Here is a 25,127-nt window from a genome sequence, read left to right as displayed (position 1 = left end):
ACGCTAGTGAATACTGCTTTCTCATCGGCTGTGGGTGATCGCCAAAGTTATTTTCAGTCAAAACTCATTTCACACAGCATGATATTTCACAGGCATCGGCGACTCATCTGCGATTTTCTCAAATGGCGTCTTTGATAGTTCACATTGTGTGATTGTTACTTGGTGCACGAGCACCAGTTTGCCTGTGATTTCAGGCATTTGTCGGCGATTTCTCAACATGTTGGCGAGTCAGAATCAGGGCTAAAATCATGCAGTCTAGGTGAGTAAACACAACTGATAAAATTAACTGAAACTAATTTAAAACCTGCAGATACAGTAAGTGTTAAAGCGGGGTTGGAACTAAACTGCAGAGTGTTCAAATATGTAGAAAGAATTTGACATGGGCAAAAGAATGTAGTTGTTATAATGAGTGTGGACAAAAGGGATAAAAGTTCAAAATTCAGCTTTAAGCAATGGATGATTGTAGAGGCAATGGTTAACAAACGTAGAGGCAAAAACGGGTAATCTAAAGCATAATCTAGTAAACAGGTAAAAGGATTGAGGCAGGCAGCAAACAATCAATAATCCAAAACATGACAGGCAAAGACACGAAGAGGAGACACAGAGTAATGCACACTATAACAGTAATACAAGACAAGCAAAAGGAGAGTATGAGAAGTGTTTAATGGTGCTTTCACACTAGCACTTTTGGTCCGCACTTGAGTTCGTTTGTTGTCAAAGTTTGGTGCGTTTAGCTAGTGTGAACACTGTCTTCTGAACCAGAGTCTGTCTGGAAGAGGTGGTCTGGTGGTATGGTTTGCACAAACTCTGGTCCTGTTCACTTCTGGTATGAATCATACTAAATAACGGAAGTGAACCGACAACAGTTTTCATACCCTATTAAAAAAAACAGCTTAAACCAGCCTAGGCTGGTTAGCTGGTTTTAGCTGGTCGACCAGCCTGGTTTTAGAGGGGTTTTGGCCATTTCCAGGCTGGTTTCCAGCCATTTCCAGCCTGGTCTTAGCTGGTCAGGCTGGAAAATGACCAGCTAAAACCAGCTTTACCAGCCTAGCCAGGCTGGGAGCCCAGCCAAAACCAACAATGTCCAGCTTAAACCAGGCTGGTCAAGCTGGTTTTAGCTGGAAACCCTATGGAAACCCTAACAACTTATGTTTATTATCTGTATTATTTTGTTAATTGAACCTACTGTATGCATGTAGGAAACTATGTAAGTCTATTATGTTTTATTTGCTAAGTTAATTATTTTTTTATTATTATAATTCAGTATTAATGTGCCAGTTTTTATGCAGGCCAGGTTTTTGGTTTGCTGATTTTTTTCTGGATAGAAGATGGCGAGCCACCCAGCTTGAGTCAGTGATTTGCAGTGGATTTTTGAAGTGTTTTGCTTCCAGCAATACGGTGTGCAATTCAGATTTTTTTTCCACTTGATATTGGACTAAAAAGGATTTTAATTCCTGTGAATGGAAACAATTGATCTGAGCTCAGCAACATGAACTTAATGGATATTAAAAAACTGGTGATTTCAAAATCATCAAGAAAATACACATACACTGATAATACACACACACTTGTTTATTGTATTGTTTTACAATTACTGTTAAAAAAATACAACAATCATTTCTGTATGCAACTTAAGGTTTCAGATTTTTATTTATTTACGTTAAATTGTGGGTTTTGGACTTTACCTTATATTTTATCAGCGAACCTAGTGTGTACTTAGCTGTACCAGGGTTACAAATGCAGTACAAATGCGAGTAACATTAATGGAACTTGGACATACTACATCTGCCATTTAGACATGATAACATGACCTACCTGCGTCAGTTGCGTCGCTTCATTCTCATTAATTAATTCTCAAGGTGCTCATGGGATAGCAGAGCTTGCATCGGATGGGCACTTTAGAGTACTTTAGAGATGTAGTAGGTCATAAGGTTACATCTCACGTTCTGTTTTTCAAATTCGATGAATTCTACTCGGCTTGCATACAGTTTTTAGTGTACTATACAGTAAGGAAGTATGCGATTTCAGACACAGTCATTGTCAGCTGTAGCAGGAGATGATTGGCACAATGACTCATAGCAGTTGTTTATCAGATGACTGTACAGAAAGTGATTTCCAGCGAGGGCAACACCACTGGCAATCACAACAGTAGTTTTGGACAGGCTAGATTTGTTACATTAATTACTAATAATCATATTGCTAATATAAAAATTCCATGAACTTCTACTAGACAAAATGATGGGACATTTAATTGCCTAAATCTTGACTGAAACTATAATGATTTAGAATAATACAATTTTAAAAAGCATTTTAATCAAAAGACTAAATGAAAAATCTAAATTTGCAGCTAAAATTAACACTGCTGTTGTGCTGTCTAATCTAATTTCCATGTTCTCTGTTTGTGGCTTTGTCTGAATTAACACTGTATCAGATGAGGAAACATTATTCTAATCACCATAACCTGCTATGCATTGAAAGACTTTCATCTTTTATCATTCAAATAAACACTGTTTTTGTGTCTAAATCTGTCAAACTATTAATAGTTTATTAGTATTTAGTTCAGTAGTATTAGTAAAATTTTATTTAACCATTGTGTGACAATACTATGTTCTACAATTAAAAAAAAAAAAAGTCTTTGTTTAACCTCCCTCAGCCCTCATCTTTTAAAACTTAGTCCAACAAACTTTGTACACACTGTCTCTATCAATGTACTTCTGATCTAGCGCATTGTCTCTTGCGACTCGAGATCTCTCTTCTAGCCCAAATCCTTACCATCCCATGAGTTACCCTAGTCTGCTGTTTCTGTAAAGTGAGATGGATGCAGTACCTGATGGTAGGAAGTTGCAATTGGTATGCATCTTTGTTAATCTGCCTCTGATTATTAAACAGACCAAATAAGTATGCACTTCCCTTTTTACATGGCTGATAGAGGCTTCGTATTAAAATATGTCTTCCATACAGAATGTTGCAGATGGATATAAAGGTCCATAGAAAGACTCATAATAGTCGTCATGGCAGTAAAAGGTAGAGTACAAGTTCTTGGATTTTCCACCCTGTCTGGTCGTTTGTCTGTGGATAAAAGCCTGATGAGAAATTGACAGAGACACCCAATATTTGAAAGAAAGCCCATTAATTTGAGTTCTTCAAAGGCTTTGTGGGCAGTGTTGTTCGAGTACTGGGACTTTGGCTTACCTCGCATGAGGGTGGTGTTGGGAAATCCTTCATGAACTTCATTAGAAATTGGCCAAACTCAGGAACCACTGATGGTCATTAACAGATTTAGGAAATGGACAGTCCAGAATGGCTTTAACTTTTTTCTGGTCCATTTGCAAGCTCTCCGAGCAGTTCATTTGTTACATCATCTGTGTAGAGGAGCAAATAGAATTTGAACTTCTCCAGCTTCAAGAAGAGATGATGTTGATGGAACTATTGTAGGACATGCATACTGTGGTGGCAATGTTCTACCGTGGTTTCGGGAGTAAATGAGGATGTAATCTATGTATACTATGACAAGCTTTTGGAGTAAGTCCTGGAACACCACGTTCATAAATTCCTGATATAAGTAAGGTGAGGACAGGCCATTGGTTATAAACCTACATTTATAGTGGCCAACAGAAGCGATAAAAGCCCCCCTCTTGGAAGCAAATGAGTTTGTACGCACTCCACAGGTCCAGCTTTGAGAAAATACATTTACTGTCCCCTTGTAATTCCTCAAGTGCTGCTTGACAAATGTCAAAATGGTTTGGTTATCAATGCTTACGTATCGGTATGTGGACATTTATTTATTTTATTTTTTTAAAGAATTCATTCACATTTTGGTAAAATATAAAAAATGATGCATTTGTCATTTTAATTTTAAAGGGCACCTATGGGAAAAAATCAACTTTTTAAGCTGTTTGGACAGACATATGTGCATGTATGGTGTATAGACTGTCATATTGGGGTGAAATAAACACACCCAGTACTTTTTTTTCCATTTAACAACATAAAAAACGGTGGACCAATTGGAGCAGTTTTCAAACCGACCGCAACTTTACGTAGGACAGCGGTCCCCCCGCCCACCAATATTAATTGACAGGCGCGTCATCATATCCTCAGTTTGTTGATTCACGTCCGCCATTTTCAGCGTGAGTCGAAGCAATATCACTAAAGGAACACCCTAGCTCTATTTTTAGATGCAAGGCTCATTGGGCTCAACACAAGATCAATATTCTTCACATTATCGCTCTAATCGGAATTATTGGTTGTATCTTTAGGTAGGTTTGCTAACATGTGTACTTCTCATTGAGTCTACCTTATACTTCAGTCGTTTGCATTTCTCGCGATCCCAGAAGCTCCCTGTGATCTTAACTAGCATGCGTTTTAGAATTCTAAACATAGGTTTCTATCAGGGTACACTCAAGTCGACGGCTGGGCGCCGCGGACGGCTGCAGAAACCTATGTTTAGAATTCAAAAATGCGTGGCGCGACGATTCGGGACAATTCATGTTTCTGGTGCGCCACAGAGAGTGTCTGGTGTGCCGTGTCGCAGCTTCGAGCGGCGCATCCGGTGCCTCAGTCAAAGTTAATTCAGTGTGCGCGGTTATTAGTTTCTGTGTACAAGCTCGGCACTTGAAACTAGCAAACAGTTGGCTGTAAAACTGTACAAAGACACATATGATTTTGTACTCTCTGCTTGGTCTGTGTCAGAGTCGTACATGTACGACTGAATGGTGATCCTCTCACTCCAGCTCCTTCTCGCAGTCTGCCTGTCAGACTCTGTTGCAAATGCAGAGTGAGTGAGCTTATGGCCCCACCCCCTTGTTACGTTGGCGGGAAGCCGAAACTAATTTACATGTGAAGCAACACACCCATAAATCAGCAAACTGTGGACACGCCCTCAACATGACACTTTTTAACACATTATAATAAAAAAATCTGAATTGTGTTTTAAACTGAACCTAAACTGGCACTCAGAAGAACCATAATATTAATATTAAATCATAAAAAAGAGGTAAACTATGTGCCACCTTAATATTACAAATTATGACCATTTATTTATTTATTTATTTTTATATGTGGAGCAAATAGTCACTTTTTATTTTTACTTTTGAAAGCTTCTGGACAAATTAAGAAGGTTATAATTATATTGTTAGACGATGCGGTGGCACAGTAGGTAGTGCTGTCACCTCACAGTAAGAAGGTCGCTGATTCGAGCCTCAGCTGGGTCAGTTGACATTTCTGTGTGGAATTTGCATGTTCTCCCCGCATTCGAGTGGGGTTCCTCCAGATGCTCCGGTTTCCCCCACAAGTCCAAAGACATGTGGTACAGGTGAATTGGGTAAGCTAAATTTTCCATAGTGTATGTGTGTGAATGAATGTGTATGGTTGTTTCCCAGTGCAGCTGGAAGGGCATCCGCTGCGTAAAACATATGCTGGTTAAGTTGGCGTTATATTCAGCTTTGGCGACCCCAGACTAATAAAGGGACTAAGCCGAAAAGAAAATGAATGATATTATTAATAAATGATTTTTTTTTTTTGGACAATGACATTCCTTCTGTGTAAAATCACGCATAACATGAATATTCTTCAAAATACCATTCTGTAAATATTGGGCGAAAGGGTGAGTAGTTAATAACAATTTTCATTAATTTATTAAGTTATTTCTTTAGCATGGCACAAAATAGAGCATGTATAGCTTTTTAGATTTGCCCAAAACACACCCAAATTCATCTAAAGTTTATAATGTTTACAGAATAAAACATGAATGAAAACCACACACAGTAAACGTTGGCCATTTCAGGACCAATGCTGTCACAGACATGACATTTGTACACACTTTGACAGCAACACAGAGCGAATAAATTTTTTTTTTACATGTACATCTCTCCCTGCCAGAAATGTTAAATGGCCCAATGGACAAGTTTAGCATTTCTCTTCTGCATTTTCTGCTTTATGACAGTTTTGTGTAAACTAGTCTGACAAAATTTTAAAGCTCAACACAAAGTCCTGTAAGTTTTACTCTGATGACACAGAAAAAAAAACCACTTTGGGAAAGTTAAATGACCTTTTATAGAGTGTATGCCCTCTACATAGTTTAAGAAGAAATAACTGACAGATGATCAACTTTTTTCTTTTTTTAATCATCATCCACAAATTAATTTCTTCATTATTTTCTTAATTACTTACAATCTTCATTACTTCTCTTAATTAACAGTTGGGGAAGAAATTCATTACAAGAAATAGCAGTTACATAATGATTACCATTTAAGTAGGAGTATATACTGTATGTGTAAGAGGCTAAATTATTATATGCATTTGTTTACATGACAAAACATGTATTTTTGACTCAAGAAGGTCCATACTGACTCCAAAGGCAGATACTGATAAGATCAGGGCCTGGTATGTGGACTTTGGGGGTTTTATGATGTGGTCACATGTTGATTGGTCAGTTTGAATGTCTCAGCATTTGGGCTTTAGTCACATGGTCAAGAAAGATACAAAATAGGTGGTAAAACGCTGCTCTGTCTCTTTTCTTTTCCTGGCCTGTCTTTCCTGGTCTGCTTTCCTCCTCTGGTCCTCTCCACCTCTGAATATTCTCTGACTCTACTGCAGTCAGGCTAACTTCTGGGCCTGCTCTCTTTGTCTCTCTCTCCCTCCCACTGTGTCTCTCCTTCTACCTCTGGTAACTTTAATTTTACATTTAAACTGGGTACAATTTATATCATATGTTTATCATTTCATATTTGATCATTTTATACAGTTATTTTGTAACTAATTCAGTTGTAACCATAGAGAATTATTGTCATTAAATCATCTCATTTTCAAGTATTTGTGAGTTACTTTTGATTTAACATCAACACTTAACTGTTCCATATTGCAATACAATACAATCACATAATATCAACGCTCTCCCACATTTATAGCTATTAATACTGCCCATTCGGCAGAACTACAGTTCGAACCGCTGTGGTTTTAAAACCCAATTCTACAGTATATACTGTATGTAAAGGTTACTTGGACAGAAACTCTTTCAAATTCCTTAAAAACTAACAAACCTGTGAAATTCAAACTCATAATATTCATTGTTTTGATATTTTTGTGTAGTCTATTCTTCAAGTTACGTCTGTCCCTGTGTTTTAGTCAACTCTGTTGTAAAGGTTCTAAAAAGGCATACTTATCTGTAAAGTACTTTCAGATATTGCAAGTGAATTGCTCCAAATGACATTCTCTCATGAATTGTTACAAAATATTTAGGATTCACCAGATTCATTTGTAAACTCTATTTTTGTGATAATTCAGTGAATTCCTCTTTCACTTTTTAAAAAACATGATGAAAATACATGAAATTATGATTTAGAAATGCTATGTGGTGTGTAGTTGGAGGTTATATTGACAACCCAGGCTCATTCTGAGAACGTAGTCCCATGTACGTTTCTGGAGACTGTGAAATACGTCCTGGGAGGTACGTATTTTTGCAGTTTTTGTTTTCGCAAATCCTCGAGAGGCCGCTGTGTGCGCTCGTATCTCGAATGTCTCTTTCGAGTGCCAATCGTGCCCGTGCTGTTCTCGCGTAAACTCACCAGAGGCTGCTGTCGAACAACCGTCTGTCTGGCTGACTGAATGAATTATTGACTGTGGGACCGGCCAATCAACTGACCCCCCCTCCCCCTTCCCTAAACCCAATCAATTCTACCAATTGACTAAATAGCAAACGGTCTGCGCATCTGCGCTGCAGCTTAGGTTATTGCATCAAAAATCTGAAAAATCACGGTAACAAACACAGCACAAGGTTGGCTATACTGTGGTATTGTTGTGAAAATGAACTTTAACCCTTTATTCCCCGCAGCTGAATCTCCCATCTGATCATCATCTTCGTGTCATGATCAGTCCCCTGATCCCCGCGCTCTGCGATTGTCTGAAGGGAAAGGTACATTCACATTTTACCCGATCCAGTACTACATATTTGGTGATGTACTGTATTGATGTCGACGAGTTCAAGCAAAAGATCCGAACCCAACGCTCATTTATTCGACTCTGAGTCGACCATTTCATTAACCCTACTGAAAAAAAGCCTGGTTTAAGCTGGACATAGCTGGTTTTTGCTGGGCTCCCAGCCTAGCTTGGCTGATCAAGCTGGTTTTAGCTGGTCATCTCCCAGCCTGACCAGCTAAGACCAGTCTGGAAATGGCTGGAATCCAGCCTGGAAGTGGCCAAAACCCCTCTAAAACCAGCCAACCAGCCTAGGCTGGTTTAGACTGTTTTTTCAGTAGGGAAATAATCAATAGTTTTAAAGACAGTGCACTTTTAGATTTAAACCTCAGCTGGATGTTTTCTTTCACTTAGTACTGTGTTACACACTGCATGGAAGGTCATTTTCAAAAACTCCTAATAAGGTTACTCTTTAAGCATTTTAAATTAAGAACTATCATTAAAAATAGCTTCATGTTTTAAAATCTCACAATAGTATTCTGTGCTGACCACTGGCAGATCATTTTAAACAGTACCAATCAATGGCTGTCTGTTATTTCAAAAGTGGCTGGTCACTTAAACTGTGCTTCCTCAGTAAATAATACTAATGAGACTATTTTAATCTCTCGGATTTCTCTCAAAAGAGAGGCTAATGGATAAAGTCTTCACCAGGCTTTAAGTCCATTTTAAAGAACAGACAGAGGTCAAGGGTAAATGCATGATTATAAGAAGGTCTTCTGTAGCATACACTATCTGACAAAAGTCTTGTCATTGATACCAGTTGTAAGAGCAACACATATTAACTTGACTTCTAGTTGATCATTTGGAAAAGTGGCAGAAGGTAGATTTTTTCCAATGAATCTTCTGTTGGACGGCATCCCAATCAGCACAAATACAAAGGAAAAATCATGGTTTGGGCTTACGTTCAGTATGGGGGTGTGCATGAGAACTGCAGACTGGATGGTAACATCGGCAACCTGAAGACATTTGTGCTGCCCATTACATTGCAAACCACAAGAGAGGGCAAATTCTCCAGCAGGAAAGTGCTCCTCATACTTCAGCCTCCACATCAAAGTTCCTGAAAGCATGAACATTATTGAGCATGTCTTGGGTAAGATGAGGGAGGAGGTATTGAATATCCAAATAATCTTGATGAACTCTGGGAGTCCTGCAAGAACGCTTTCTTTGCCATTCCAGATGACTTTATTAATAAGTTATTTGAGTCATTGCAGAAATATATGGAAATTAGGTGCATAGAAAAACCAGAGGGATCTGTAAAGCCTCATCGATGTAAATGATCAAGTGGTGATTGGTCAGCTGGCACAGAACCTAAAAATATGTTCTCTCTTTCTCCATGTGTGTGTGTTTTATAATTTAAGAGACTTACTTAGCTTTTAAATTTAAGAAGGAAAGTAAAACAGCAGTTGATCTTTATGAATACATATGCCATTATTATTTGTGTATTTAAATATTTAAAACTGTATGTAGCATGTCAACAGTTAAAACTGTATGTAGCATGTCAGCAGAATATATTATAAAGAAGTGTTTTTTTTTCTCTCAGAACAGTGTGGTGCACCATTTTGTTGCTTGGAGACACCAGCTTGGGTCCATTTGCTCACAGAACGATCAGAGAACTCAATGTGCTGATCTTCACTACTCCAAAACTCAGCTGCATCCAATCAAATCTAATGAAAGCTCCTAGTTTTTATAGAAAATAACCTTTAATGACTTGGAAAAATCAATCCAATTAGACACATAACAAGATTAACAATGACATTATAATCAATTATTTTAATTTCACTAATGAGTCAATCAATTCAAATTTCCCATGTGAAAGTAAGGGGTTTATGTCAGCTTTGACTAATTTTGTTATAATTCTAAATCTTTATTTATCAGCGGATATTTGTTGCCAATATTTGGGTTCAGTTTTGTTCATTTTTTTACAATAAAAAAATGTTCCAACAGCCCTGGTTTCATGACTAGATTACAATACACTCTTAAAACCACGTCAATTTAGGACTTGGTAATACAGTACACACATTCAACTTCAATTTACTCATATATATATTTTTAATAAATAAAAAAAAATAAGTAAAAAGCAGCTTTTTAGGTCACAGCAAAGTCAAACAAAATTGAGTTTTTTTCAGACACTTTTCTCCAAAAAAAAAAAAAACTTACCTGGAAAGGTATGGGGAGCAATTGGGGCTCCAGTGTCTTTTCTATTGGAGCAGTTCTGGTAGCTGTGGAGGCCATTTGATTACAGCAAACTCATAGTAAACTCAATCATGTAAAGTCATGTTGAACACATCAAAATTATGAGTTGAATGCACATGAATATCTCCACTGTAGGACTCAAATGGTCCATTGCATGTTCAAAAATTGACGGAGATCTGAATTGAAAATTAACAAGTTTTATTTTGAATGCAAGAAGTTAGAGAGTACAATTTCTGCGCAGGAGAGATGTACTAATGTATCCGCCTCTCTCATGACACTGTCTTTCATGCTTTTTATACTTTCTCTCACACACACTCTTACCCTAAACTCTTATTAGCCTTATATGGTCTTTGTCTTTAAGAAGTTGGCCATTCAGCAACCAGATATTCCTCTTCCTGGTATCTGTGTATCTTCTCTTAACAGTTCACCCTTTTTAGATGTTTCAGAGCACGTACACACAGCTCATACATCTTGTGACTCTCCATCACCCCCACCCAAAAACAGGATGCTCTAGCATCCGGTAACATTTCTCTATACTTTGTGCTCATAATAAAGCAGCTAACCCTTTAAAAGAAGAAACCCTTTATGTCTGCATTTATAAGTAAATGTTTAGCAAAATCTAACAATAAAAAAAATGCTATCCTTCACCACAAAATCTTTAAGCCCCATGCAGTTTTCTGAGTTTGGGACATGTTCATGAGAAAACATTTCACATGCAATAAATGAAGCATCTGTATCGACTTTAAAGTCCACGTGAAATAAAAATTTGGTAACACTTTACAATAACAGTAAATTAATAATGATGTGTTAATATGTAAACTAAACATTACTTTATTATGAATTAATGATAAGTTAATGTATGCGCTAATCATGAACTATCTTTAACTACTGTACAGCATGAGTCACAAGAGTTCATGTGTGAGTAATGGCTACCTTAATTAATTGTTAGTACATGCTTGTTTGTTAATTAATGTATTAACTGCCACATTAGTTCATACTTAATTTAACCATCATGAACTAATGATATGTTAATGTACAATTATTATATTATGACTTTACTTGGAGGGGCACATCATCATTAACCCCTTTTTAACTAATCATGAACTCCTTATGCACATCCGTCTACTGTGTTTACACTGAATAACAATAGAAAAGTGTTCTGTCAACATCAACAATTTAGTATTTAATATAGAAGTTCATGACTAGTTAAGGATGAGTTGATGGTGATATGCCCTCCATGTAAAGTCACAACATATGTATACATTAACAACTCACGAGTTCATGTTGGTTACACTTAGCTTAAACTCAAATGTTAATTAATATATTAATCAACAACATGTACTAGCAAGTAATTAAGGTGTCACGAGACTAGACAGAGAGGATCCAAAAGCAAGTAAATTTAATAATGAACAAAAGAAGAAGTATCAAAGGATACCACCGGATGCTCTGGCGACAATAAAGCACACAACAAAAGAAAGTCACAGGTCACCACGAAGACAAACAAACAGCGGGGGAATCTGGGGAACAAATGACAGGAACAAGGAAAAACAACGGACTGATAACCAGCAGTAACCACAGGCTGAATATATAGTCAGCAAACAAGGATCAGCTGGAGGATGATAAAGTCAGCTGATAGAAAGCACGCCGTCACACAAAAGGTAAACAAATCACACACCCTCGCACACGACAACACACAAGGCATAACACATAACATACAGAAAGAACACACAAACCCATCAACCGTGACAGTACCCCCTCTCCTAGGAGCGCCTCCTGGCGCTCCCAGAAGAGCTTACCTGGCGATTGTAATCATCGATGAGAGAATGATCCAATATGTCCCTTGCAGGAACCCAACTCCTCTCCTCTGGACCGTAACCTTCCCAGTCCACCAAGTACTGGAATCCTCGTCCCCTCCGCCTAGAGTCCAGAATGCGCTTAACCGAATAAGCCGTCTCCCCATCTACGAGACGCGGCGGGGGGGGGGGGGGGGGATGGGGGAGGGGGGGGAACCGGAGTAGGCGGATTTATGGCCGTATGAAAAACGGGCTTCAATTTAGAAACATGAAATACGGGATGGATTCTCCTGTACGCTGGAGGAAGTTTGAGGCGGACTGCCACCGGACTAATGATCTTGATGACAGAAAACTGGCCAATGAATTTGGGTGCAAGTTTATTACATAAGGTGCGGAGAGGGATATTTCTAGATGAAAGCCACACTTTTTGACCGACAACGTAAACGGGAGGCTTAGACCGGTGGCGATCGGCTTTAGCCTTGGTGCGCGAACCCACTTGAAGGAGGGTCTGTCTGGCCCTGTTCCAAGTGCGTTGACACCTCTGGACAAAAGCGTGGGCGGAGGGAACCGCGACTTCAGATTCCAGACTGGGAAATGCAGGTGGCTGGTACCCTAGACTACATTCAAATGGAGAGAGGCCCGTGGCAGACACTGGTAAAGAGTTATGTGCGTACTCCACCCATGAGAGCTGCTGGCTCTAGGAGGATGGATTCTGAGACACTAAACATCGTAACATACGTTCAAGATCCTGGTTGGCTCTCTCTGTCTGACCATTACTCTGAGGGTGGAAACCAGAAGAAAGACTAACAGTCGCCCCCAGTAAATGACAAAACTCTCTCCAAAATTTAGAGATGAACTGAGGCCCCCTGTCAGAAACCACGTCTGTCGGGAGGCCATGGATACGAAAGACATGATCAATGACAGCAACCGCTGTCTCTCTGGCTGATGGTAATTTGGGCAGAGGGATGAAGTGAGTGGCTTTTGAAAACCGGTCCACTACGGTCAAAATCACCGTATTTCCGTTGGAGGAGGGAAGACCCGTGACGAAATCTAGCGCAATATGGGACCAGGGTCTCGACGGCACTGACAGCGGCTGAAGGAGTCCAGCGGGAGGGCGATTGGAAGTCTTAGAAACAGCGCAAACAGAGCAAGCCAAAACAAAATCCCTTATGTCACAAACCATAACTGGCCACCAGAATCGTTGTTTAATTAGAGACAAGGTGCGACTCACCCCCGGATGACAGGCCAACTTGGAAGAGTGACCCCAACGGATGACATCAGACCATAATTCCTCTGGCACAAATAAATGACTCGGTGGGCATCCAGGCGGAGGCGTTACCCCTTCCAAGGCCATGCGGACCCTCGACTCGATCTCCCAGGTGACAGCAGAGATAAAAAGTCTGCGTGGCACGATGGATTCAGGAGGTGATGCATGCTCGGAGTGATCAAAAATTCGAGACCTGGTCGGTACGAGATGGAAAAATCGAAACGTCCGAAAAATAATGCCCACCTTGCCTGCCTAGAGTTCAATCTTTTGGCGGATTGGATATACTCCAGATTTTTATGATCGGTCCAAACGATAAAGGGAACCCCCGAACCCTCTAGCCAATGACACCACTCTTCCAACGCAAGCTTGACAGCCAGCAGCTCTCTATTACCAATATCATAATTTCGTTCTGCATTGTTTAGACGATGTGAAAAATACGCGCAGGGATGCATCTTGCCGTCCGAGGAAGAGCGCTGGGACAGGATAGCACCGACCCCCACCTCTGATGCGTCAACCTCCACCACGAACTGCCGTGATGGATCAGGGGCAATGAGAATAGGGACTGAAACAAAGCAGCTTTTCAGTCGGTCGAACGCAACTTGTGCTGCATTGGACCACCTGAACGGAGTCTTGGTGGAGGTTAAGGCAGTCAGAGGCGCGGCGAGCTGGCTGAAGTTGCGAATAAAACGCCGGTAAAAATTGGCAAAACCAAGAAACCTCTGCAGGGCCTTGCGGGAGTCTGGGGTTGGCCAATTTACCACAGCTTGAACTTTCTCTGGATCCATGCGCATCCCCTCGACCGACACGATGTGTCCCAGAAAAGGAACAGACTCTGCATGAAATACGCATTTCTCCACCTTGACATAAAGCCCATTTTCTAGCAGCCTCTGAAGCACTTGCCTGACGTGTTGAATGTGTTCCTGGAGAGAATGGGAAAATATCAGTATGTCATCCAGGTAGACATAAATGAACTGATCTAGCATATCTCTCAACACATCATTCACGAGTGCTTGGAAGACTGCAGGGGCGTTGGACAGACCGAAAGGAAGAACGCAATACTCAAAGTGCCCCCTGGGGGTATTAAAAGCAGTCTTCCATTCATCGCCTTCTCGAATTCGGACCAAATGGTAAGCGTTGCGGAGATCTAATTTTGTAAAAAAGGACGCCCCCTGCAGACGTTCGAAGGCAGAAGACATCAGCGGCAAAGGATAAGTATTCTTCACCGTGATAGAAAGATGGCTCCCTCCGTCCTTGTATAGACTACCGAGGGCTGAACGCTTTTTCACAAAAAAAAACCCCGCCCCTGCTGGTGAAGACGAGGGACGGATGATCTTAGCTGCTAGAGAATCAGAAATATATTTCTTCATGGCCTCCCTCTCTGGAGCGGAGAGCGAATAAAGTTTGCCTTTAGGCGGAGACGTACCTGGCAATAACTCTATAGCACAGTCATAGGGACGATGTGGAGGAAGAGAAGCAGCTCGAGACTTACTGAACACTCTCTTCAGGTCGAGGTACTCACTGGGCACGTTTGACAGATCCATGTGTTCCTCCTGAAAAACAGAACGAGACACAGAAGAACAGGCAGAAAACAGACACGTAGCATGACAGCTCTCACTCCAAGAGATTATAGAGTCCTGTCTCCAATTAATATGTGGATTGTGCATTACCAACCATGGGTGCCCAAGAACCACTGGAGTGACAGGAGCTTCTGTTAAAAAAAAATGAATAACTTCAGAATGGTTACCAGAGGTGATCAATCTTATAGGACAAGTGGAATGAGTGATGGAAGGAAGAGAGAAACCATTGAGAGCATGAACAGATATGGGTTGGGAGAGAGAAATCACAGGAAGTCCAAGTCTTTGAACTAAATCAGAGTCTATAAAATTTCCCTCCGCACCAGAGTCAATAAGTGCTTTAGTCATAAAATTCCCAGATGACCACTCCAACTTAACCTTCAGAAGTGTGGCTGCAAGAGAGGATTTGTCCAAAGATACCCCACCGTCAGTAACCTCTTACCTACTGACGGGCTCTGGCTTTTACGGGACAATGAGCCGCGATGTGCCCCGTACCAGCGCAGTACATACACAGGCCCTCGCTGCGGCGTCTGCGCTTCTCCTCCAGCGACAGCCTAGAGCGGCCCATCTGCATGGGTTCAGGTTCCGAGAGGGGCGTGTCCACCAATCCTGGAAATACAGTGGCAGCCGGAAGAGGAGAATTCTCCAGAGTGTATGTGTGTATGTCTCTCCCGGAGCTGAAGACGAGAGTCCACGCGAATGGCTAGATCAATGAGCCCATCCAGGGTTTTAGGAAGATCCAAAGCAAAGATCTCGTCCTTTATACGATCTGCCAACCCGTGTAGAAAGACGTCCCACTGCGCCTGAGCGTTCCACTCACTCTCCGCCGCCAGGGTGCGGAACTCAATTGAGTAATCAGCAACACTCCGCTGTCCCTGTTGCAACTCCGTGAGCATCCGGGCCGCCTCTCTGCCCGCCACGGCTCGATCGAAAACCTTTTTGAGTTCCTCTGAAAAGGCTTTAAATGAAGAACAACATGGGAGTTTCTTCTCCCACACAGCGGTACCCCATAGCGCTGCTCTCCCGGTGAGAAGCGTGATGACAAACGCCACTTTAGATTCCTCCGTGGAAAATGAGGAAGGCTGCAAGGAAAAGTACAACGAGCACTTCGCTAAAAAGGCACGACACAACTCCGGTTCTCCGGAGTAGAAAGCCGGAGGTGGGAGGCGAGGCTCGGAAGATTGAGCGGCTTGATCAGATACGGACACAACAGGTGGACTAATGTTTGCAGCAACAGGCTGTTGGACACCAGCAGTATAAAGATGCTGCAGCTGTGTGGTGAGTTCAGACACCTGTGTCACCAACGCTTGGATAGCGCGACTGGTGGTGGTCATTTGTTCATCTTGCCTGTCCATGCGTGTGGTGGCTTGCGAGACAAACTCAGCCAGGCCTTGGATACTCGCTGGATCCATGATTGATCAGTCCGTTCTGTCACGAGACTAGACAGAGAGGATCCAAAAGCAAGTAAATTTAATAATGAACAAAAGAAGAAGTATCAAAGGATACCACCGGATGCTCTGGCGACAATAAAGCACACAACAAAAGAAAGTCACAGGTCACCACGAAGACAAACAAACAGCGGGGGAATCTGGGGAACAAATGACAGGAACAAGGAAAAACAACGGACTGATAACCAGCAGTAACCACAGGCTGAATATATAGTCAGCAAACAAGGATCAGCTGGAGGATGATAAAGTCAGCTGATAGAAAGCACGCCATCACACAAAAGGTAAACAAATCACACACCCTCGCACACGACAACACACAAGGCATAACACATAACATACAGAAAGAACACACAAATCCATCAACCGTGACATAAGGTAACTGTTATTGTAAAGAGTTTTCTGATTTTATCTCTGACTTACTAGTTAAAACTGATAAAATACTAATTGTAGGAGACTTTAACATCCACATAGATGACACTAACGACACATTAGGGCTCGCGTTTATGGATTTACTACATGCACTAGGGATAAAGCAAAACGTTATTGGTCCAACCCATCGCTTAAAGCAGTGGTTCTCAAACTTTTAAACCAGCGACCCCCAATGTAAGATCGTCAAGAACCCGCGACCCCCCACTACCAAAGCATATACAAACAATAAAAGTAGCTTTTTTTTAAGCTGCTCACAATGTTTTAACCATATTTACTATACATTACAGGGCTCGAAATGACCATTTTTGCTTGGTAGTACTGGTGTTCCTAACTTTAAAAATGTAGGCACACCACCATTTATCGCTAAGTTTTATAAACAGATTTATTGCATTTGAAATCATCACTAATCAAAACTAACAAGCAAAAAATATATATATGCATGCGTGCGGAAAATATATCTCAATGAAATCCCATTATCACAAGAAAACACATTTTTATAACAATTGAGTGACTGAAAGATTTCACGGACAGACCGCTCACCGGCCTTGCACGCACTGCTTGACATGAATTTATTAATGAATCTGTTAATGATAACTGTGCTGTGTTCTCATGCCTGGTGTCTGTCAAAAGCATCTGTGCAATATCATATACCTTATTATTTGCATTCGTCATTTTTAATAGCAATACCCGTCTTTTCATGAGGTGCAATATAAGTTTAATCTTAGTCAGTGCAAGCCATTTTGCGATGGTGAACGTGGTGTTAAATACATTACATATAGCTGCCACTTGTACGGCTGACAGCATCTGGCGATTAAATAAAGGATTAAACAGAAACTATCGTGCTTAACATGTGTAGATGTGGCAAACAGTTACCTGAAAATTCCGTCCCACAGACTTTACAGTGAATGCTTTAGTTATTTTCATAGTGGACATAGGTGTAGATGGTGGATTAACATTCACCACATGATCAGTAATCAGATGTGCCATTATTTGTAGCTTTAGGTGTTGCTAAGACAAAATCTGTCAGTGTTGTTTTCATTCTCATCTTCAGCGCTTTACATTTTCGCGGTTGTAGCTCCTGTCATCTGAAGACAGGAGGCGTTGACTGAGTGACTGACAGCTAATTTTAACCAATCATTCGTGTTCAGTTCTTAGAGCAGCGGGCCAATAAGAAGAGCGCGAAGGCGGGGCAAGCCATTGAAGGCTTTGTTTACTGCGGCAAGTTGACATGACAACAGTTTTAAACTGTTCCTGAGCGCTGCTTTTCAAGTACAAAGATGCATTCTGCCTGAATGTGTCCTAAATACTTTATGCATCAGTAATATCTTTTTAAAAATCTGAAAATATTAGCTTTCACTTGTAATACTGAAAAATATTTATTATAAATCACTGATAATTACACAATTTTTAAATCACTCTGGCGACCCCTTGAAATTATTCTGCGACCCCTGCAGGGGTTGCGACCCCCAGTTTGAGAACCACTGGCTTAAAGCATACACTAGATCTAATTCTGTCTCACGGAATTGAGGTCATTGATGTAGACATTATACCACAAAGTGATGATATTACAGACCACTACCTCTTACTATATAAGCTGTGTTTACCTGAAATTAGCAGATCCGCTCCAATATATCGCCCTAGTAGAACTATTGTTCCATCCACCAAAGACGAATTTATAAATAACTTACCTGATCTTTCTCTATTTCGAAATGCACCCGCAAACGCAAATGACCTTGATGTAGTAACCAGCAGTATAGATGCCATCTTTACTAGCACTCTAAATACTGTGGCACCCATTAAACTAAAAAAGGCTAGAGAGAATAAAACTACACCATGGTATAAGTCATACCCGCGCTCTCAAAACAGCAACCCGTGCCCTAGAACGTAAATGGAAAAAAACTAATTTAGAAGTTTTTAGAGTTGTGTACAAAGACAGTATGTCCAGCTATGGGAGGGCTTTAAAATCTGCCAGGGCTGAGCACCTCCACAAACTGATAGAAAATAATCATAACAATCCTAGATTCTTATTTAACATAATTGCTAAATTAACAAATAATCGGTCATCTTTGGAACAAAATGTTCCTCCGCAAATTAGTAGTGATGACTTTATGAATTTTTTCAGTGATAAAGTAGAAGGCTTTAGACAAAAAATAGGAGATATTAAACTTTCTGCACCGCCTTATACTTCAGATCCAGTAAACATTCCACTGAATCTAAATAACCTACAGTGCTTCAAAATCATAGAACAGGAAGAGCTAGATAAAATTATAAATAGTTCTAAACCAGCTACATGTATGTTGGACCCAATTCCAACAAAGTTACTGAAAGAATTGCTACCTGTTATAGGAGAACCTCTTCTTAACGTTATCAACTCTTCTTTATCTTTAGGCCATGTTCCAAATCCTTACAAGCTAGCTGTTATTAAGCCTATTATTAAGAAACCACAACTGGACCCCAGCAACTAAGCTAATTATAGGCCTATTTCAAATCTTCCATTTATGTCTAAAATACTAGAAAAAGTTGTTTCTGCTCAATTATGCTACTTTCTGCAGACGAACAATGTTTTTGAAGTGTTTCAGTCAGGTTTCAGAGCTCATCACAGTACAGAAACTGCACTAGTGAAAATAACCAACGATTTACTCTTAGCTGCTGACCAAATGTGCATCTCGCTATTAGTTCTACTCGATCTTAGTGCGGCATTTGACACCATTGACCACGGTATCCTCATTAATCGCTTAAAGTCTACAGGTGTCCAGGGACAGGCTCTACAATGGTTTAAGTCATACTTAGCTGACCGTTACCAGTTTGTGAATATTAATGGACAGCCTTCACAAGTCAGCCCAGTAAAATACGGGGTGCCTCAAGAATCAGTTTTAGGCCCTTTGCTGTTTACAATATACATGCTACCTCTGGGAGACATTATTAGAAGACATGGGATCAGCTTTCACTGCTATGCAGATGATACTCAATTATATATTTCAACTAAACCTGACGAGACGTCTAAACTGTCCAAGCTAACTGAGTGTATTAAAGATGTTAAAGACTGGATGACCAACAATTATCTTCTCTTAAACTCAGACAAAACAGAATTATTACTTATTGGGCCTAAATTCTGTACACAGCAGATCTAACAACTCGACCTACAATTAGAGGGATAGAAAATTAGCGTTAGCTCTACTATAAAAGATCTGGGTGTCATATTAGACAGCAATTTAACTTTTAAAAATCATATATCCCATGTCACAAAAACTGCTTTCTTTCATCTGAGAAATATTGCTAAGTTACGAAGTATGCTATCCATCTCAGATGCAGAAAAGCTAGTCCATGCTTTTATGACTTCTAGGCTGGACTACTGTAAAGCACTGTTTGCTGGCTGCCCAGCATCCTCTATTAACAAACTTCAGCTAGTGCAAAATGCAGCTGCCAGAGTTCTTCCCAGGTCTAGAAAATTTGATCACATCACCCCAATTTTATCCTCCTTACACTGGCTGCCTGTTAAGTTTCGTATTCAATTTAAAATATTGCTTCTTACCTACAAAGCTTTAAATAATCTAGCTCCTGTTTATCTAACCAACCTTCTGTCTCGCTACAATCCAATTCGCTCTTTAAGATCTCAAAACTTAGGGCTTCTGATAGTACCTAGAATAGCAGAGTCGAGTAAAGGAGGTCGAGCCTTCTCATTTATGGCTTTTAAACTCTGGAATAGCCTTCCTGATAACGTCCGAGGCTCAGACACTCTCTCCCTATTCAAAACTAGATTGAAGACCTATCTGTTTAGTAAAGCATACACTCAGTGCACCACTTAGCGGGCTTCCACACAGGTTTCTGCACCTTGTTTATATACACTAGGAACAGCAGCTACGCTAATTATTCTCTTAATTCTCCATTTCCACCTGGGGATACTCTTTCCGAGGCCCTCAGACTATGCAGAGTCACTGATTCGATCCAAGACCAACAACAAGATGAACCCAAGGTTTCCATATATTGGACCAGGCTGTATCGCGAGCAGCTACTGTGATGGTCATAGAGGAGTGGAGAACATGAGACTGATTCCTGTGACGCTCCAGGGACAGACGAGTCTTTGCTGAGGCCAGCTTCCAGCCTCCGCCGCTGAGACTGCAGCTCTGCACAAGACGTTTGGCCAGTGGAGAAATTAAAATGGCCGTGCCCAACTGAGTCTGGTTTCTCTCAAGCTTTTTTCTCTTCACTTTCGCCATTAAGTGAAGTTTTTTTTCCCTCTCCGCTGTCGCCACTGGCTTTCATGGTTCGGGATCTGTAGAGCTGCGCATCGTTGGATTTGCTCTTCAGTGTTTGGACTCTCAGTAGTGATTATTAAACCACACTGAACTGAGCTAAACTGAACTGAACTTAAACACTAAAAACTGAACTACACTGTTCCAATTTACTATGACCTTTTATGTGAAGCTGCTTTGACAAAATCTACATTGTAAAAGCGCTATACAAATAAAAGTGAATTGAATTGAACTGTTATTCACACTTGAACTCTTGTGAATCATGCTGTAATTAAAGTTAGATCATGATTAGCATGCACCTTAACTCATCATTAATTTATAATAAAGCAATGTGTAGTTTACATACTTATACATAATTATTAATGTACTATTATTGTAAAGTGTTACCCAAAATATACATTGTTTATTTTACTAGCTTATGTTGTTATTTCTTGGGTGAATAATTAAATTGTGAAAGTTAATTTACTGAATAAAAATAGTTTGTTTGGGTTATTTTCAATCATATTCTGACAATCTGCTTCCAAGTTTGGATTTTGTGGTTCTTCTCTGTTAACATCAGTTTGACAGTTTCATTTACAATATTCATGACCACTTCTCTTATTATTTTGCTATAAGGAAATAAGCAAAAATAAAACCTTGTCCATCTACTCAAAATTTCATTTTCTCTGGAAATACATCAATGTACTGTAATAAAATTCTCAACTACCAGTTCACTGTGACTTTAAACTAGTTGAATTCAATTGTAAAAAAAGTATTATTATTTTATTATTGTAGTCATTGCGGAAATGCAGAAATAAGTTATTTTCTGCAATCAACTTGATTCATTAAACCAAGGCTCATTCTGAAAATGTACCACTATATACATTTCTGGAGAGCACCAAATGCATTCAAGAAGGTAATTTTTTTGGCAGATTATGTTTTCGCAAATCCTCCAGAGGCTAATGTGTTTTTTTTTTTTTTTTTGACATCTCAAATCTATCTCATGAGTGCCGGCTGTTCTTGTGTAAATCCACCAGAGGCCGCTCTCGACTGACTGAATGACAGACTGACTGACCGATTGACTGACCCCACCCTTCTTCTTCCCTTAACCCAACCATTAGTGTTTTCAAAAGCACCGATTGACCCGCCCTCCCACTTCTCTAAATGCAACCAACACTTTTAAAATGAAAAAAAAAAGAAAAGCCTTCACCTGTTTTTTACCACGTTTTTAGATTTTACCAGATTCTCACCCTGTTACTACTTGTTTATTGATTTTTTTTGGCTTCTGTTTTTGAGTTACGCACTTTCTGGAACTGTTCTTCGGTGGACTCAAATTCCATTGTTGTGCTACTGGCGAGCTACTGGACAAACTAGTAACAGCAGGAAAGCAGTACATATGGAGGTAAGCGGTCAGCTGGTAAGTACGAAAAGAAACAGTGTTATACCGCCCTGTATCATTAGTTTTAAAGAAAAAATGCAGCCATACGCATCGCAGGCACGTTCATAGAGGCGACCTAGGATAGTGAGGGCGTCATCCGTGACAAACCCCCATCCCCCAGGTCTCCAACTTTCACATCGCAAACTGGTAACTTGCATTTTCACTTTTGGGTTGAGGGTGGCGTGATCGTTGTTTGCCTAGAGCGCCAGTTCAGCTTTCTCCAGCCCTGGCCATACATACTTCTGACTACATAATTTGCAATCTCAAGAAATGTACTGTATATAGGGCTATGTTTTCAGAATGAGCCTATGTTGTATTCATTTGCATATGGTTTGTTTTTAATGGCTGCATATCAATGAATGTGATACTGGAAGTCTCAAGCCAAATTGTTCAAATTGCTGTTTCCGCTCTTTCTGTACTTGAAAAAGAAAGTTTGGAGAACCTTCCAAAAGTGAATAACTTGGTTTTGATTGGCTAATTAGATACTTGTATGAATGATCCCGTATACCTAATAAAGTTGATGGTGAGCATTATTGAGTAATGCTCAATAAGTGAAGTTTCCTAAACTAATTTTGAGAGGAGCACGTGATGTTATCGACTACAGCTGATCCTTATCGTTAATCATTAGCTAGCCTATCAGATCATTCCAATAATACTATAAATATCGTGCCTAAACTACACTCCCTATCTTCGTTTTTGGAACCCTAACCTCTAATCCCTAACCTATCCTTCTCTTCTCCCTCCTTCTCAGTTCTATGATTGGGTGACACGGCAGCACCAGTGGGAGGGCCAAAGGTTCAAGTTCTAATTGAGATAGTCGGTACGCTCTGTGTGGAGTTCACATGTTCTCCCCATGTTCGCATAGGTTTGTCCCAGTACTCCAGGTATAGTGCATATACCGTCATATTGGGGTGATATAAACACACCCAGTGCTTTTTTTTTTTTCAAATTAACAACATAAAAACGGTAGACCAATTGGATCGGTTTTCAGACCGACTGCAACTTTACGTAGGAGTGCGGTCCCCCCGCCCACCGAATTGATTGACAGCTGCGCGTATGAACATGTCCCGGTAGAAGAAGAGTGAGTTTTACAAGTTTAAAATGTTTTAAAACAGTGCATGTGTGTAATGAATTACAGCGATTCACTTCAGCTTTACTTTATCACCACAGCCGTGTCAGAACAATTATAAAGGAAGACACTTCAATCTTGGTTTGTGGACTTTAAATCAGGTTTTTTGTACATTAACATAACAGATATTCATACAGCAGTGGGGATTAACCTGTATCCTGTCACATATGTGTGCAAAAAGAGTATCCAGCCTGATCTCACGAGAAAACGTAAGTATTTTACATTTTGTCAGTTTAGTGGCTAATTTGTATGAATTCGTATGGGTTCAGTCGTACGAAATTGTATTTTAAAAAGGAGGCGTGGCACCTAACCCCACCCTAAACCCAACCATCATTGGGGGATGAGCAAATCGTACTAAATTGTATGAATTAGATCGTACAAATTTGTACGAATTACCCACTAACTCAAAAAAGTACGAATTGCCGTGAGATTGTGTTGGTGTAACTGTGTGTGTGCGCGCGTGAACATTGTAACGACATTGTGCGCGGCTCATCGTTAAGTTGATTCAACACACCAAATGCATCAAATACCAATTGGTAAAGTTCTTCCTGTAGTTTTTCTCACAAACTCTGCTTTATGTCTGTTTGTTGTCTGACGCAGCCGAGGGAGGAGATTAAGGCACGCTAAAAGGCACGTAGAAATGGTGGGCGGGGAGGACTAGCCTTAAAGTTGTAGTACAACAAAACAGCCTCCTGGTGCAAAAATGTATAACATAGAATCTTATAAAAGGTATAATAAAAAATCTGATGGGTGTTTTGAGTTGAAACTTTACAGACACATTCTGGAGATGCAAAAGACTCATATTAAATCTGAAAAAAGGGGTAACCTAAGCGCCCTTTAAGGCATACATACTAAATCAATCAGAACCACCAAATTAACCAAAGTATAGGTTCAATTCAATTCAATTCAATTCACCTTTATTTGTATAGCGCTTATACAATGTAGATTGTGTCAAAGCAGCTTCACATAAAAGGTCACAGTAAATAGGAACAGTGTAGTTCAGTTTGTAGTGTTTAAGTTCAGTTCAGTTTAGCTCAGTTCAGTGTGGTTTAATAATCACTACTGAGAGTCCAAATACTGACGAGCAAATCCATCGATGCGCAGCTCTACAGATCCTGAACCATGCAAGCCAGTGGCGACAGCGGAGAGGGAAAAAAAACTTCACTAAAGGCGGAAGTGAAGAAAAAAAACCTTGAGAGAAACCAGACTCAGTTGGGCACGATCATTTTAATTTCTCCGCTGGCCAAACGTCTTGTGCAGAGCTGCAGTCTCAGTGGCGGAGGCTGGAAGCTGGCCTCAGCGAAGACTCGTCTGTCTCTGGAGCGTCATAGGAATCAGTCTCATGTTCTCCACTCTTCCATGACCATCGCAGTAGTTGTTCAGGATTCGGCCAGGTCCAGGATATGGAAACCTTGGGATCATCTCGTCGTTGGTCTTGGATCGAATCAGTGACTCTGCATAGTCTGAGGGCCTCGGGAAGAGTATCCCCAGGTGGAAATGGAGAATAAAGAAAATAATTAGCGTAGCTGATGTTCACAGTGTATATCAGCAAGTGTATATCAGCAAGATGCATAACCTGTGTGGAAGCCCCCTAAGTGGTGCACTAAGTGTATGCTTTACTGAACAGATAGGTCTTTAATCTAGTTTTGAATT

The sequence above is a fragment of the Danio aesculapii genome, chromosome 18 (assembly GCF_903798145.1).
Source record: "Danio aesculapii chromosome 18, fDanAes4.1, whole genome shotgun sequence".
In the NCBI taxonomy this organism is placed as follows: domain Eukaryota; kingdom Metazoa; phylum Chordata; class Actinopteri; order Cypriniformes; family Danionidae; genus Danio; species Danio aesculapii.
The sequence above is the reverse complement of the archived record's forward strand: the minus strand, read 5'-3'. Positions refer to the sequence as shown.